This window comes from Gigantopelta aegis, chromosome 15, assembly GCF_016097555.1.
Source record: "Gigantopelta aegis isolate Gae_Host chromosome 15, Gae_host_genome, whole genome shotgun sequence".
Lineage (NCBI taxonomy): Eukaryota > Metazoa > Mollusca > Gastropoda > Neomphalida > Peltospiridae > Gigantopelta > Gigantopelta aegis.
In genome coordinates this window covers 6,000,207-6,010,323 of record NC_054713.1, presented here as the reverse complement: position 1 = coordinate 6,010,323, position 10,117 = coordinate 6,000,207, and the positions used below count along the sequence as shown (strand labels likewise).

The following is a 10,117-nucleotide window of genomic DNA, read 5'->3' as shown; positions in this document are numbered from 1 at the left end:
ATTGCTTACAACCGTATCTTCAGAAACCTATTGCCTTGAAATACAAACATATTTTGAGTAAATAGATTATCTTCCCATAATGTCTTTATAGAAACGGGCAGATACCACAATATTGACAGGAATAATAGAATTTGTCGTCTGTGCAATATGAATGTAGTTGAAGACGAATATCACTTTGTTCTAGTGTGTCCTTTCTATAGTAACATAAGAGATAAATATATTAAACCTTTTTATTATAATAAACCATCAAAATTTAAATTAACGCAACTACTGTCCAGCGCAACTCAAAACAGCTAATTAAATTGTGTAAGTATTTGAACACTGCTATCACGAATAGAACAGACACCATTAATGCATGACTTACGTTATTATATTGTATATTATTGCTATGCATGCATTACCCATTTACTATAGAATTTTATTGATTGTAACCCGATGCTACATACCATTCCCCGCAGTGTGCACATTATATTATTGTATACATAAATATGTATGTATGCCTATAAAATGTGTTTTTATATCATATTATAAGTGCACACGCACCATCAGGTCTGTAGCCTGTAATCAACAATTGGCCATTGGGGTATATTACATAGTGTGGCATATTATTGGACGAGACTGGCATTGCTTAGTTTATCGTATGCAATCAAAGCGAATAAAATCACACATTTCAGAAGTGTCTGACACCAATTGAGTTTTGCTTACAAGCTTTTCAAATGACGTCCCAAACTAGTTTAGACAAAGACACAAGTACACGCTGTCGGGATGAAACGCCAAATGCCGCAAAAGAAGGAGAAAGTATTTTCAACATTAAGGAACTACCGAAATGGAAACTATTACTGTTAGTGATTCTCTGTTCGGGCAGTTTGTTTGCAGAAGTTTGCTTTTCCCTGCTAGGATCGTTTTTCCCTCAAGTGGTACAGTACTTAATCAATTAACTAACTCACTCTCTCTCTCTCTCTCTCTCTCTCTCTCTCTCTCTCTCTCTCTCTCTCTCTCTCTCTCTCTCTCTCTCTCTCTCTCTCTCTCTCTCTCTCTATTGAATACTTTAAAAAAAAGATCCATACGTTAAAAAAAATTTGAATGTTGTGTCAGTTACCGTGGAATTGCTATATATAGGGCATCAAATTTGAAGTTTTCAGACGACCGATATGTCGTTCATGTAGTGTTTACACTAACGACCTTTTTCAGTAGTTCGATACAAATGAAAAAGTTAATGCACAACGATAATCAAACGAGAATCTAAGATGAGGTTTTCTCCATCACATTTCATATCATAAATACGAAACTATGCTATATATATTTGTGTGTTAGGACTAGCTGGCAGGTGAAAACAAAACATTAAGTTTGTCTGTCCTAACCAGACCGACCCACGGACATCGATCTGTGTCAAAATCTATGTTGACCTCTTTTGGGGAAGATTTAAGAAAATAATAATAATTAACCAATTTCAATTTAGGCTTAAATTAGTGTAATATTGATCGGTAGATGATATTTGTTAAACATTTTAAAACATCGATATAATTTAACCAACATTTATTAACGATTCGTTGGAGATTAGAAATTGTGTAAAATGCTATTCATAGCAACGAGAACACGATTTTCTCGGGACGTTCGCACGAGATCTCGCGCAATGTGGTGCATGTTCGGAATACATCTACATGCTCTTGTGATGGGCAACATAGGTTTTAAACTAAATCAGTCTACCGGTAGCTGCAGAAGATGTACAAGTGTCAAACTCAGCAAAAATCCGTAATCGGCCAACTAATTCCGATTGGCTTGGAATAGCGGTGAGAGAGATTTTCATAGTACCCGTATATTATTTTTTAAAGCATATTTTGTTTTCATCAGTGTCATTAAATTGCATCGGTATATTTATCAATTATTGACCGTTATTGAGGGCAATATCAGGTTGTATGAAAACCTGATATTGCCCGAAATTAGTTCAATAATTATTTTATTACATAATAAAATCCATAAAATCGTACTTTACTGCTTTATTTATCACAATTGAAATACGCTATTTTCACGCAAAATGCGTTCTGATGTGATTTAATGACGTCACGTAATCTATGACGTAGTATGAGTTGAAACATTAGTAAGACAAAAATTAAATTAGAGACACTATGACCACCAAGACTGTCAAAATCATATTAATATATATATATATATATATATATATATATATATATATATATATATGTATGTATGTATGTATGTATGTATGTATGTATGTATGTATGTATATGTATATATAGAGAGAGATTATTACCAGAGTGTTTTTCGGTATCGTCAGTATCATATATTAGGAATAACAATTGTATTATGCGAGCCTCTGGCGAGCATAATACATTATTTTTATTCCTAATATATGATATTGACAATACCGAAATACACGAGGGTAATAATCTCTTTATCATATAATCTCAAGCGTAATCAACGTGTGTTTGTAAACTGTACACGCACCTTTAATTCCAGTCCGCCATTACTAGATATTCAAATGACGTAAGAATATGTTGCGCGGTATATTTCTGAATGGAAATGACATCAAACTCGAATGACGTCATTTTGGATGTCCTTACATCAAAACAAACTAGCGCTTAACAGTGTGTGTGTGTGTGTTTGTGGGGGGGGGGGGGGGGGGGAGGGGTCTGAACGCTGGACAGCTTTCAGTGTCAAATTGCCATTGAAATGTTTTTATTCGATGACTATGAATGCATACGTCAATTATGGAGTGTCACACAAGTACGTTTGCTTAAATGGCAATAAACCTAGTGCCGTAACCTCGATTATTTTACATCTAATTTGCAAAGTTATCAAATTCTTAAAGTATGTGATCTTAAAAATATCACATACTTTGATTGCACTGAAAATGTAATATATATATTTATATATATATATATATATATATATATATATATATATATATATATATCTATCTAATAAATCTGAACATACATTTAAACTGATCAGTTACCGATTACCTCCAAATACACTTTTTCATTTGTGACATACAGTTCGGAGAGTTCCGATTCCAATTCCAACTGCATTTTGATGTATCATGTACCTTTCTAAATCTGCGAGATATTCCTTATACAATTTGGCGATTACTGACCTTGTCTCTGTTGTATTTGCGGAATTAAACTCAGTATGAATAAAGATGTTATCTTTTTGTTGAAGGACTGCAAAGCGTTTTGTCACAAGCTTGTTGTTGTTTACATTAGAATTAGCTGTTGACGTTGCATTACGTTACCTATTCGTTAATTGGATAGAATTTTGGCTCATCTTTATTTTCATTGGTTAAATCTCCCAGAGCAATATTACATTTGATCGGACCGGTGGGACCGTCTCATGGCAATACCGTTATTTCCGAAAGGTCATGTGACTGGTTTTCGACCAATAAGAAGACTAATTTATTTTCATTATGTAATAAAATATAATATTATAAAACTGCCCATAAAAAGTCTCTGATGTGCTACAAACTGAATATCGTGACGTCAGAAGTTTGAGAAACTCAGCAAACTTTCCTAAATTGTAAATATGTCAGTGGCGTGCTAACATAGGTAGAGTTTTATAACGAAAGTTGACGATGGTCATGAAGAAAATAGCTAGACACATTCAATGATGGAGGAAAAGCTGGTTAGAGCAGTACCATCAAACACATATGACGTACATCTCATAAGTCAGGGATTTTCCACTGTACGTCGTTGTCCAAAACATTGATGATATTAGCCAGCGCACGTCTGTTTGGATTTTCTGACGAGCGATTACAACATTTGCACGAATGGGTTATTACCAGAGTGTTTTTCGGTATGAATGAATGTTTGTTTAATGACACCCCAGCACAAAAATACATATCGGCTATTGGGTGTCACAAATGGTAAGTATATGAAAATATTATTCTTGTATCATATATTAGGAATGAAAAATGTATTATGCGAGCCTCTGGCGATCATAATACATTATTTTTATTAACCTGTTTTTGTAACCTGTACACGCAACGTTAATTCCAGTACACCATTACTAGATATTCAAATGACGTAAGAATATGTGCTGCGGTATCTTTTTGAATGGAAATGATGTCAAATTCGAATGACGTCATTTTGGATGTCCTTTGTTGTTGTCGTTGTTGTTTTCTGAACGCTGAACGCTTTCACTGTCAAATTGCTATTGAAATGTTTTTATTTGATGACTACGAATACATACGTCAATTATGGAGTGTCACCCTAGTACGTTTGCTTAAGTGTCAATAAACCTAGTGCAGTTACCTAGATTATTTTACAAATTCTTAAAGTATATACTCTGTCAAAAAAGAAACGCATAGGCGAAATGTTCATGGAATTATCCCTTTAATACAAAGGGCGATAATTTTGTTATTTATGATCGTATCACAGTCACACTTGACAGTATGTGACAATGTTCTGCCTATGGACTTCAGCTGATTGAAACTGCTGGTACCTGTCCCAGAGACGTGAAATGGTGATCAAATTGCCATTGAAATGTTTTTATTTGATGACTGTGAATGCATACGTCAATTATGGAGTGTCACATAAGTACGTTTGCTTAAATGTTAATAAACCTAGTACCGTGACCTCGATTAATTTACATCTAATTTGCAAAGTTATCAAATTCTTAAAGTATGTGATCTTAAAAATATCACATACTTTGATTGCACTGAAAATGTAAGATATTATGTGATATTTCAGTCCGATGGGGTGGTGATTGTACTGGAGATTGTTCGTGCTTTGTTTTTCAGGCAGCCAATAAGGGGACATCTCATATCGTTACTGGAATAATATTTGCCAGTTTTGAATTTACAATCTTCATTTCGTCGCCGGTGTTCGGTTCTCTGGTAAACAACAGTTTTACAATAATTATAGTATCGACTCTGTAAAAGCTGGGAACAGGATTGAGTTGTTTTCTCGTTCCATTCAGTACACCACAACTGGTCAAATGCCGTGGTATGTGCTTTCCTGTCTGTGGGAAAGTGCATATAAAAGATTCGTTGCTACTAATGGAAACATGTAGGGGGTTTCCTCTCTAAGACTAAATATCAGAGTTATCAAATATTTGAAATCAAATAGCCGATGATTAATTAATCAATGTGCTCTAGATGTCTCGTTAAAGAAAGCAAACATTAATTCTAAAAGCTTTACTCGGGCTGATTTCTCTGACAACCTTACTAAACGAGTTTCTAAATGCCCGTTGCCATACACTGCCTCGTATATTCTCCCGGCCCCTTAAAGATTCACATTGAGAAATATACTGACGTCCAAAGGAAACTTTGCAAGGCTTGAACCGGCTTCGGTGGCATCGTGGTTAGGCCATCGGTCTACAGGCTGGTAGGTACTGGGTTCGGATCCCAGTCGAGACATGGGATTTTTAATCCAGATACCGACTCCAAACCCTGAGTGAGTGCTACGCGGTGCTCAGTGGGTAGGTGTAACCACTTGCACCGACCAGTGATCCATAACTGGTTCAACAAAGACCATAGTTTGTGCTAGCCTGCCTGTGGGAAGCGCAAATAAAAGATCCCTTGCTGCCTGTCGTAAAATAGTAGCCTATGTATCGACAGCGGGTTTCCTCTAAAACCAGTGTCAGAATGACCATATGTTTGACGTCCAATAGCCGATGATAAGATAAAAAATCAATGTGCTCTAGTGGCGTCGTTAAATAAAACAAACTTTACGTTTTTACAAGGCTTGAATGTTTATCACAGAAAACCAACAAACGGTACGGAGGGATATGAAAGTATCGTCTAGTTCAATATGGAAACGTTACAATGCACCTCGTGATACATGCAAAGTGTTTCTAATGTGGTTTTCAAACTGCTTTCTTTCGATTAGCAACGATATTTATCTCTTTTGTTTTTACATTTTTGTGAATATAAAGTTTATTTTGGAAGTCAGTTTAGTTTGCATTCGTCCGTCATAACCACGAGTAAATAGCATATGTGCCAAAATGAGATCTGTTGTTTTTAAAATCTGCTTACAGGTAAGCAAGCTCTAAGGGTTCTCAAACTTTGCAAAATATATAGAGACTATTTCTTACCTGGTATTTTATTTTGTTTCTTAACATGTTTTGTTTTCTTAACATCACAATAACAAATAAAACAACAAATAACAAACAAACCAACAATAATAAATAAATAAATAAATAAATAAAAAGGAAAATAATAAACAACAAACTTTTTTTTTCAGATCTCAACCATTGGTGCAAAGTTGATGCACGTTGCCGGTCTGTTCGTAGCTGGTTTCTGCACAATTCTGTTTGGGTGAGGCTGCATGCCAAGTTCCAGAACTAGTCCAGGCAATCTATCCCGAAATATATGGTTTACCCATCACAAATTGGAAAAGTAATGACATTATCAGTGTTTGTTCGGCATTTAGACAGGAATAACGTTTTAAAAAATATAGAAAAATAGCATTAGTGGAACAGGTAGTAATTTGACGTCATCAATATTAGATTAGTTCGTATGTTTGAAAAACAAACATCCCAGGGCATTTTGGCAACTGAAATTATCGCACACAATTTGAGGATGCTGATGTAAAGATTATATACTAAAACATGGAATATAATGTACAAGCTTCTAACTGGGGTGCATTGATTCATAATATTAATAGATATTCCTATTTTTATATGTCTACAATTGATATATGTTATCTTTGAAGTGTTTTATTTAGATATTATACTTATATATAAGACAAATTTAATATGGCTGCCAATATAACCAACACACTGTAAAGAAATTATACAAAACATTATTATTTCAGCATCTAGCTAAGTTACATTGTTATTTATAAATACATAAATCTCTGTTTCGTTGGATTGAGATACCATTTAACCTGGTTCTATGAACTATTATAATGAAACTCATGATGGCCACCATGAACCAACTGAAATAGGAATATATTGGCTTCTAACTGGAATACCTTCATGATATTAGTGGCTATTCCTATGTGTTCTATATGACGTTATTGATTTTTTAAAATTAATCTGCAATATTTTAAGCAGACACATTTACATAAAATTAACATAGACATAGAAATGACCAATGTAATGATATGGCATTTTGTTTAAATAATTGTGGGATGGAGATGTGTGTGGCTATTGCTTTAGTTGACTGCGACAAGGAAAATGCTGCATCTCATTTGCTTTTAATTACAGATGCAATGATATGACATTTTCCATTAACATATTGATCGGTAATGTATAAAAGCACACCATATGTTCATCAATAATTGATATCTGGAACGTAGATGTATAACACTACACCAGGGATGGATGAATTCATCTACTGTTTCAGATTTGGGATAACAAGCTGAAACAACACCAAATAAAACATGTGGATAATGTATTACATTACGTTTTAAATGAATGAATGAATGTTTAACGACACCCCAGCACGAAAAATACATCGGCTATTGGGTGTCAAACTATGGTAAATGCAAAACAAAATGTGATGATCAACATTAATATAAAAATTCAACAGTTCAATTAAAACACAGTTTCATGCAGATGCAGTAGAATATGGATGCATACAATTAAAATGTTAGTGTCACGTACCTTATTTTAACTAGCATAGTTTGAACGTTGAATTTAAAATTGTTCCACTAACTATCTTGTTCTACATTTTTAATATGTTATTTTGTACTACACACAGAGCTGAATAAATTTGAAATTAAAAAGTTTGCAATCTGTGATGGGTATTTCATTATTGTGCCTGGACTAAACACAAACACACACACACACACGCACACGCACTATCACACACACACACACGCACATACAGACACATACAGACACACACACTCACACGCACGCACACACACACACAACCCACCCATACACACACATACAACCCCCCTCACATACATACATACATACATACACACACATACATACATACACACACATACATACATACATACATACACATACACACATACATACATACATACACATACATACATACATACATACATACATACATACATACACATACACATACATACACATACACATACATACATACAGACATACATACATCAATACATACACACATACATACACACATACGCATACATACATACATTCTCCATTAAAAAGCATGCCTTTTGTTAGAATCGTATAATGTCATAATATGTGTTTGTGTCTTTGTGTGTGTGTGTCTGTGTGTACGTGTGTGTGTGTGTGTGTATGTGTGTGTCTGTGTGTGTTTGTGCGTGTATGTGTGTGTGTGTGTGTTTGTATGTGTGTGTGTGTGTGTATGTGTGTGTGTCTCTGTGTGTATGTATGTGTGTGTGTGTGTTTGTGTGTGTGTGTATGTGTATGTCTGTATGTGTGTGTGTGTGCTTATGTCTGTGTGTGTCTGTGTGTGTGTCTATGTGTGTGTATGTGTGTGCGTGTGCCTGTGTGTGTGTCTGTGTGTGTGCGTATGTGTGTGTGTCTCTCTCTGTGTGTGTGTGCCTGTGTGTGTGTGTGTGTGTGTTTCTATGTGTGTGTGTGTGTGTCTCTGTGTGTGTGCCTATGTGTGTGTGTCTGTATGTGTGTGTCTGTATGTGTGTGTGTGTATGTGTATGTGTGTGTGTGTGTCTGTGCGTGTCTGTGTCTGTGTGTGTGTCGTGTGTGTGTTTGTGTGTGTTTGTCTGTTTGCCTGTGTGTGTCTGTGTGTGTGTGTATGTGTGTGTGTCTCTGTGTGTGTGTGTGTGTCTGTGCGTGTGTTTGTGTGTCTGTGTGCGTGTATGTGTGTGTGTCTGTGTATGTCTGTGTGTGTGTGTGTGTGTGCGTGTGCATGTACTTTATTTGTCTGGAATATGCCATGCAATATGAAGCTATTTGTGTAGTGTCCTGACTGATGGCAGTCCTCCTGTGGACTAAAAATACTTCAAAGTGGAAATCCTCTAGGGTAACTCGGACAGTTGAGTGTTCGCTTGAGGTGCTTGGCTCATAACACCAAACCTCCTCGTACCCATGTGTCCCTCTTCCAACCAGTGTCCCACGACATGTACCTCAACATGCACTGCTTTGTTAATCATCGGCTATTGGATGTCAACCAGTTGGTAATCTTTGACATATAGTCTTAAGAGAGGAAACCCGCAACATGTTTTCCATTAGTGGGGAAGGGATCCTTTATAAACGCCTTGACACGTGCATGTATTAGAATCAGTCTTATACAAAGACATAATATTTAACATAAGTTGGCAATCGTCACCTATGTTAAGTTTTCTACTACAAATTTAAAATAAACCCCGTTTATATAATTAGTTTTTTGTTATTTTGTTGTGAGTATAACATTGTCCTACGTTGTCTCGAAACACAATGATTCGGTATATTTAATGACTAAGCCGTTCAGTTTTGTATTCCTGTAAAATGTGCACGTACGAGTTAAAAGTTAAAGTTTGTTTTGTTTAACGACACCACTAGTGCACCTTGATTTATTAATCATCGGCTATTGGATGTCGACCATTGGGCAATGTTTTTTTTTACATACAGTCTTAAAGAGGAAACCCGCATCATGCTTTCCATAAGTAGCAAGGAATCCTTCATATACACCATCCTGCAGACAGTACCACGGAATTTGATATGCAAGTTGTGTTGCACTGGCAGGAACGAGAAATAGCTCAGTGGGCCTACCGAAAAGGATCGATCCCAGACCGATCATGCATCAGACCAGCGCTTTACCACTGGAAACACTGTCATCGTGCTATGTGTTGCAACGCGGGTTATAAAGGCATTAGGTTGCTCAGCGTTCTTCACCTGGAGTCGAGCAATCGCTGGAACAACCTTCCCAGACAACATTGCTACTATGTATGTAAGTATTAAAGCGACAAATCCAGGTTTTTAATACGCTACAGCAGATTGTTTTTACTATAAAATCCGTTTTTGGTAATTGATATCAGACATTACTAACACTTGATTGTTTAGATTATCTATTTTCGTACATTCAAATATCTGTGGTCATCCTGGTGTTTCTAATACATGCATTTTTTCTAATCCCTAAAAATGCACGAACCTCAGTGTGACGGAACATGCTGTTATTTTTTTTCGCCTGTGGCGATGTTAATTGTTTCAGAGGGCCGAGTGCGGCGTGGTTACGTAATACCCCTGCACGATG

General features: G+C 35.9%; 1 long non-coding RNA gene across 1 annotated transcript; it reads left to right on the top strand.

Moving 5' to 3' along the window:
- Positions 1-4,789: 4,789 nt before the first annotated feature.
- On the top strand, positions 4,790-10,117 carry LOC121389924. Its single transcript, XR_005960122.1, has 3 exons — positions 4,790-4,852; positions 6,201-6,274; positions 9,496-10,117. It is a non-coding gene; the product is annotated as an uncharacterized LOC121389924 (long non-coding RNA).